General features: G+C 38.5%; 2 non-coding genes across 2 annotated transcripts; both read left to right on the top strand.

The window, feature by feature from the left end:
- Nucleotides 1-3,567: 3,567 nt before the first annotated feature.
- Nucleotides 3,568-3,641, top strand: TRNAT-AGU (transfer RNA threonine (anticodon AGU)). The gene has a single exon. It is a non-coding gene; the product is annotated as a tRNA-Thr (tRNA).
- Nucleotides 3,642-6,829: 3,188 nt separating this feature from the next.
- Nucleotides 6,830-6,901, top strand: TRNAA-CGC (transfer RNA alanine (anticodon CGC)). Its single transcript has one exon. It is a non-coding gene; the product is annotated as a tRNA-Ala (tRNA).
- The last annotated feature ends 1,095 nt before the right edge of the window (nt 6,902-7,996 follow it).

Consider the following 7,996-nt stretch of genomic DNA (forward strand, 5'->3'; position numbering starts at 1 on the left):
GAGATTGTGCCATTGCACTCCAGCCTGGGCAACAAGAGCAAAACTCCATCTAAAAAAAAACAAACAAACAAAAAAAAAAACCAAAAACCTGCATCTCTCCTACCTCACAAATTTGGACAACTTTGAGTCACAAAAAATCACCGGTTGTTCTGTGAACTAAATTACACGAGCTCTAGAACACATGCTCCATCCAAAGTAAGTGGGAATTGTCTTTTCCATGCAAAAAGTGCCACACCAAGCCACTCCGTGCCACCAGCTATATGTAGCATCAAAGTTACACTTTCCACAGAAAACACTCCCTCCACTTTCCCCAAAAGACCATCCACTCTAATGTCTGGTAATTCAGCCAAGCACATATTATAGAAGCATGTTCCTGAAATCTATAGCATAAATGAATTGTATTAAAGACTTCTTCCCTCTCTAGTAGAGACGTCAGTTGCTGCTTACAGGTCCTTTTGGAGTGAATGCTGTTGTCATTCCCCTAAGACTCAAGCCTGTCAAATAAACCAGACTCTCTCTCTTCTGTTCCTATCATCTCCCATTGTCATTTTCTTCTTTTTCACTGCAGGTTCAATCTCTGGATCTTCTCCACCCCAAGTGCTGTCATTATCATCAATGACTTAGGCAGGGTTTTTGTGCTCTATTTTGAATATATATTTGTGTGTGTACATATGTTTAAAATTGCTTACATATCTATATATAAAATGGCTTATATACACCTATTATTATAGATTATAATAATGTATGTATATAAATAATATAGACAATATATTGTATGTTTTATATACATATTTATGTAATTATATGGGAGTGGCATCCCTTTACCTTTGCCATATTCTGTTGGTTAGAAGTAAGTCACAAGTCCCATTCACAATCGAAGAGTATTACACAAATACTTGAACACTAGGAGATAGAAATTATTGGAGATCAACCTAGGGAATCTTTGTCAAAGTAAGCTTGTGCAAAATTAATTGTGTTTTCCAGGCTTATAAATATACTCCTACTGTAATCTGAATGTTTGCGACTGCCCCCATCACTGAAAATTCATATGTTGAAACCTAATCACCAATATTATTAGGTTAGGCTTTAGGGCCTTTGGAAGGTGATTAGGTGATAAAGGTGGAATCTTCATGAATCGGATTAGTGCTCTTATAAAATATGCCTGAGAGAGACCTTTTTCTGTAAATGGCCAAGTAGTAAATATTTTAGGATTTGCAAGTCAAATGGCCAAATCAAGGATATTATGTAGGTACTTATATAACAAGGGAGAAAAAAAGTCTACTCATATTTATTGATGAAATTCAAAACACAATACTAATTGAGTATAATTATTGATAATGAGAAAAATTAAATAATAATAATAATTATTATTATTATTATTACAGATCGGGGCTCAAAGTTAACGTTTCCTATCATCAAAGTCATTTGCTAATGCTCATCTGTTAATGACCTGTAGTGCAATTTTATTTATTTCATCTTTGAAAATATCTTTTCATAAAGATAGGAGATGCCAAATGTCTAATAGTAATCTGTGAGTATATGATTTGGGGCATATTCATTGCATGGAAGACATTTATGGATTCTAGTAGGTTCATCTCTTTATGTTTGCTTTTAGCATGTCATTACATTGCAAATTAATCACTTCAAAGTGAGGCTTAGTGTGAAGCTCCTCAATTGCATAATTAAGTAGATTTTGAAATATGAAAATTGCTTTTGCACTTGCATTAAGTTTTTAACACACTGTTGGTACTGTAGTTTGAGTTAGGAGAATATATCTGCTGAAAATTGGAGAATTGCTTCTTTTAACTTTTGACAGCACAAACAGTGCACAGGGCAGCTTGATATTACTCTGATTCTAGCAGTGTTAGCTGTCATCAAAATGACTTTACTGCAGTACAAGTTTTATACATAAACATTGTTTTGCCTTGTAATTTTGGGCTGAATTTGTTAAAAAGCATTATCCAATCTGAAACAAAAGCTAACTTCCAAAGCCAGTCAGTGTTTGATCATAGTAATTGAGGGCAGTTCTTCCCCTTCAAAAAAAAATTTCCATCTCAGCCCTGAGTTAAAAACACACACACACACACACATACAACTTGTCAGCGTTAAGTCATTAAACTGCTGTGTGATCCATCTTGTCAGGACCTTCAGCTTTTAATTTCTGTCAAAAATTTGTAAAAGTGATGATGGCTGGTCCACCAGAGCAAATTAAGTCTACTGTTCAATAACACCTGATACCATCAAATATTTTCCACAAATTATCTGTTAATGAATAATATAATAAATAACAATAGGCTTACATTTATCACAAGTTTTTTAAACTTTTTCAACTAAGCCTCTTTCTTTCCTTCTCATAATTTTGCCATCACTAGCTGTAACATATCTTAGCAGATTTAGCTTCAGGTTGCAATGATTTATTGTTTTTCAACTTCTTAGAAAATACTGTACTTCTAGGCAGTGCGCGGTGGCTCATGCCTGTAATCTCAGTACTTTGGGAGACCGAGGCAGGTGGATCACCTGAGGTCAGGAGTTCGAGACCAGCCTGGCCAACATAGTGAAACCCCCGTTTCTACTAAAAACACAAAAATTAGCCGGGTGTCATGGTGCATGCCTGTAATCCCAGCTACTCGGTAGGCTGAGGCAGGAGAATTGCTTGAACCCAGGAGGCGGAGGTTGCAATGAGCCGGGATTGTGCGACTGTTCTCCAGCCTGGGCAACAGAGTGAGACTCCGTCTCAAAAAAAAAAAAAAAAAAAAAAAAAAAAAACTGGTGACAGAGACTCGAGTCTTCATTCCTTACATTACTAGTTTGAATGCTTTTCAACTGAACTGCATGAATCTATCAATCTAGCTGGGACACACGTATATATTCCACTAACTCATTTGGTAGCTGTTGTCCTAATCTGTGAATCTCCTTTGAATTCTCCTCTTGGCAGAGAAAGTTCCATTTTAAAGGGACAGTACAGTCGCTAAAGCTCCAGAACGCTCTGTTTTCCTCCCTCCTGTCTTCCTTGTCTTCCATCTCTTTATGAGCCTAGATCAAGAGCTGTAATATTCCCTAGAAAAAGTCGCTGAGGTTATTAGCTCCTTCACTCATTTTCCTTCCTTTTGAAACTTGGTAAATCATAGGAATTGCTTGAGCTCATTTCCAGGGGTTGACTTTTAAAGTGAAAGAACGTGTGCCATTTCCCTTCTGTCACAGATGCACAATCTAAACATTAAGTCAAATGCCTTAGAAAGCCTAAACTGAGCCTGAAATAAAAATATTTACTCATAGTTCCTTCTTTGATCTTGCTTGAACTTTTCCCCCGGCTTGAGTTCCCACGAGGCAACAAGGCTCCAAGCCAACTACAGTGAGGTTATGAAGAGCAAGAGAAAAAGACTGGAAAATCAGTGCTTCCATCAAAGCTGTTATTCACTGTCTTTCTTGAGGGGCTGTGAGTGGAATCAAAGACCAAATAAAAATCCAAGAAATGAACAACTGTTTTTTAATTAAAAGGAAAATCTAAATTCTACCACAAATACCAAGGTATACTCTGATAGAAGGAAACCAAAAACAGCTTCCGTGGGCTCCGTGGCTTAGTTGGTTAAAGCGCCTGTCTAGTAAACAGGAGATCCTGGGTTCGACTCCCAGCGGGGCCTTGGTTGGCAAGGTGAGTGTGCCTTTCTGCCAACTCTCTTAAAACTTCAGATTTTTCTGTCGTTCCTGTCTACCTTCGGAGATCCTCCACCCCTGATTTTGGACATAACAGGTGGCATCCAAAGGTTTTGGAAACAAACTGAAACTGTGCATCCTCCCAATATAAGACTACATAAAAATAGCAAAGATCAGGACAATAATTATAATATACTGCCCATTTTTTTTGTTTGCTTTAAAAAAAAATACAAGCCATATCTTCCATTGGGATTTTCTGTGGAATGTCGTTTCAAGTATTCCAATTTTATATAAAGAGTTAAGAACAACGAATTGAAGTTTAGAGAGGGAACGTATACTGTAGGCGTGGATTTTAATACAGTACTGGCCAGTGCTCTTGGGAGTATAATTCAACTATAGGCGTGTGAAGAGTTAGAATGTCTTCAATTCTCCAAATTTGTAAAACGTCAACTATGAATTAATAATCTGTAATTACGAATGCCGATTATAGATACTACAATTACATGTACTATGAATGTCGATTTAATATAGATGAAGGCCAGCTACGTAATTTACAGGCCCAGTGTAAAATGAAAATACAGTGTCCCCTATTCAAAAAGCAGGGGCAACTGCCATCAAAAGTGCTAAAATACAAAGCTTTTCCCTTTCAGTCGCTCTTTTTTCGGCCTGTCATGGTATTTTCCATTTTCTGTCTAATGTCACTCTGATTAAGAAAAAGTAAAATAAAGTTCTAAGTATCAAAATGAATTTTACAGTTCATCTTTATTTCACACATCAAAATTCACGGGGCATCGCGATTGCTTTATTATATATGGAGAAGCAAAGGAAGTCAGACACGAAATTCCTTTGCTTATGTGCCATACTCTTTTGCTCCCCCAAATATCAGTTACTAAACATAAATTAAGAGATGCAGTTCATATGAAATTTTAAGACTGCAAAAGCAGATCGCTGGCAGAGTCTCTGAAAAGGAAAAGTTGCCAAAACCCAGAATTGAACCAGTCTCCTTTAGATCTTCAGGCTGATGCCCTCCCAACCGAGCTATCTCAGCTTACTATAGACTGAAAATTTTATTCAATTTCTCTTTCAATACTTCGATTGTTTCCAACTTTTTAGCTTTCAGGTTTCTTAAGCACTTTTATTATACAATGTATTTACCCACTAAGAAAGACTTGGAACTTATTGACTCCTACATATGATGGCTGAATCCAATTCCCTGGCAGTGTGGAATGGATAGGTGGAGGAGAGAGATAGAAGATAAGTAACAGGAGTTAAAAAACAAACAAACAAAAAACTTTCTGCTCTTCCACATCCTGTTGGTTGAGCCAGACACAGCAAAGAAAATTTAAAAATAAAAATAAAAAATAAAATGTGGTGGCGTTCTTTGTTTTTCTTTTCTTTTTGTCTTTGATAATCTTCGAAGATGCGGAGAATTGGAACCCACGGTTAATTTCTGTTAATGTGGGGTCAGTTTTCTGTCTCCTAGCGATGATTTTGAATGAGCTATTAATCCTTTGTTTTATCCTCTTCCATCTAGTCTTTGTCATAGTCTTTTGCCCTGGGTGGTGCAGAAGTTTATGGCGTACAAATGGAGTAGCACTAAAGGGAGTACTTTGGTCATGTATGCGAGTAAAGCGTATGAGAAAAGAAGGGGTGGCTGTTGGTGAGTAGCTAAAGAACAGCAACATTTTCAGGAAATGAAACCAAGACAGCACACATTTTAAGTATGCATTCTACCACCGAGCAACATTCTCGTGATAGCCAAGCTCTCTTGGAGCTACATCTTGATATATCAGTGTCAGTATTTCTAATTTTCAAAACATAATGGTTGGCGAGAGAAAATCCACTGAGATAAATCCCACTATTTCTGAAATCACTAAACTGGATCTCGTTTAATCGCTATACCACGAGAAAGGTTACTGAATTGCAGACTAAATGACAATGCATCTGCTTCTAGGACATTCCCAGTCCAACCTGAAAAGGGTAGACAATTGCTGAAACATGTTTATATGAATATTGTTTTACTTGTACATAATTAACCTAGGGTGAATAAGTTTCTTTCTTTTGAACTGATAGAACTTTGTTTTCTTTTGTTTTTCACATTGTGAGATTTGTCACAGACCATTGTCACAATTGTTTTGACCTAATTAAAGGGTGGAGCATATTACTGCTAATTATTTTCAATATTCCTCTTTTTATTAAGAGCTAGAACAAGTCTTTATAGTGGATCAGAAGCTGATTGGGAAACTCGGAGCTAGTTTTAATGTAAGAAACATCATAAATTTTTTATTATTAAAAATGTAGAACTTAAATTTAGGAAAGACAATATCAAAAAGAACTGCCAAAATATAATTGTATTACATCAGGATACTAGATGTGTAATGTAAAAAAAATTTTTTTTTGCTGTAAAAATTATTAGTTGAATAGGAATGGTGAGAAGGGAAAAAATTTATTAGGTTTTTTGTTTTGTTTTGTTTTGTTTTTGTGTCTGTGTGTGTGAGACGGAGTCTCGCTCCGTCGCCCAGGCTGGAGTGCAGTGGCTTGATCTCGGCTCACTGCAAGCTCCGCCTCCCGGGTTCATGCCATTCTCCTGCCTCAGCGCTGGGACTACAGCTATTAGGATGCATTAACGAGGATTGAGAGTCAGCTGGAAAATGGATGTTGTCACAGTGTCCGACAAATACAGTGTGAATTCAGCTCGCCGACGGCTGCCTCTGGACTGAGGAGCACTTCATTTGAGTCAGTATTGCGGGAGAAAGTAGAAGTGTGGCAAACATAGCTTAATTGGAAGAGCTCTGGACTAAAGGTCTAGACTAAAATCAGGGATCCTTCTCCATGATTGAACAGTCCTCAATGTTGGAAGTTTGTGCTTTTTGCTGGTGGAGGAAAGTAGCTTTCATGCAGTTTGCTTGCGAATGGAGCTTGGAGCAGGCTAACAGGAACTGGAAAGTCCGAGGATAAGAAACTGCGTCATTTGGACCATAATCTTAGTGTCTTAGTATACTGTTATAAGTATATTAGGATACTGTTAGCTGTCAAACAGTGTCCAGTTCAGTGATTTCACGAAAGTAGTGGAATTTAATCCAGCGATCTTTCTCCAACCAACAGAAAATGAAACCAACAAACTGAAAACAAAATGATATTTTATATATAAGCCAACAGAACTGAGCTGCGGCCAGGGGGTGTAGCTCAGTGGTAGAGCGCGTGCTTCGCATGTACGAGGCCCCGGGTTCGACCCCCGGCTCCTCCAGCTGTTGATTTTCTTCATTCTCCTGTCTCATTTTTTGCATGTGTTTGTCACTTTTCTCCTACTCTTATAAAAAGAGGAGAATATCAAATGTGTTGTTTTTAATACTATGCTATTTATTCGGGCAGTCATCTGTGGCTTTTTATAAAACTTAGCTTGAGAAGAATGTCTTGCTAACGTGAGTGAAACAAGCAGACATTGAAACGGGGACACAAATTACTCCACAAGGAGTTCTTTCTATTTTTTCCAGACGCAAATATCTATTAAATTATGTTGATTAATGTTAAAACTTTCTAGGCTTACATCAAAGCTGTGTGTGGGTCATGGCATCATTTCTAACTGTATGTAGATATCGACTTGTAGCCCAGCGTAAAAAAAAAAAAAAAAAAACATAAATAGATAAATTTTCCACCAAGATCTCCTTGGCAGGAAGCACGAACCCTGCAGTCACATTACGGACCCATGCACTTTGAGTTCCGTTTGGCGGTATCGCTAAAGAGAGAGACTGAAAAAGAATGGAAATAAGAAAAAATAGGCAGCTCAGAGAAAATTTTCCGTGCATCTCTGCTTTGTGGGCATTAGGTCGTCCAAGGATGAGGAGCAGAAAATCTTCCCACTGGTTGCCTTACGCCTCTCTCCTCGGGGCTCCTCCAACAGCCGCCTCTGCCGCTGATAATTGGATTGTGAGCAGCAGAGGGGCTGGGCATTAGGTCCCAAGTTTTTCTGGGTGAGTTAGTAGGTAAAGGTTGTCTAAACGTAAGGTGGCACTCAGCGCTTTGCCTCGCGAACGCTTAAAACATAATTTGGATGACTGAAAACAGCCAGCTCTCGTTCGCTGCAATAGCTTACAGCCTACAGCAAGCGATCTACCAACAGGTTCTAAAAGTTAGGTCTTGGCTGGGCGCGGTGGCTCACGCCTGTAATCCCAGCACTTTGGGAGGCCTAGGTGGGTGGATCACCTCAGGTCAGGAGTTCGAGACCAGCCTGGCCAACATGGTGTAAACCTCTTCTCTACTATTAGCTGGGCGTGGTGGCCGGCGCCTGTAATCCCAGCTACTCGGGAGGCTGAGGCGGGAGAATCGTTTGAACCCGGGAGGC

Source organism: Pongo pygmaeus, chromosome 5 (assembly GCF_028885625.2).
Source record: "Pongo pygmaeus isolate AG05252 chromosome 5, NHGRI_mPonPyg2-v2.0_pri, whole genome shotgun sequence".
NCBI classification, from domain to species: Eukaryota; Metazoa; Chordata; class Mammalia; order Primates; family Hominidae; genus Pongo; species Pongo pygmaeus.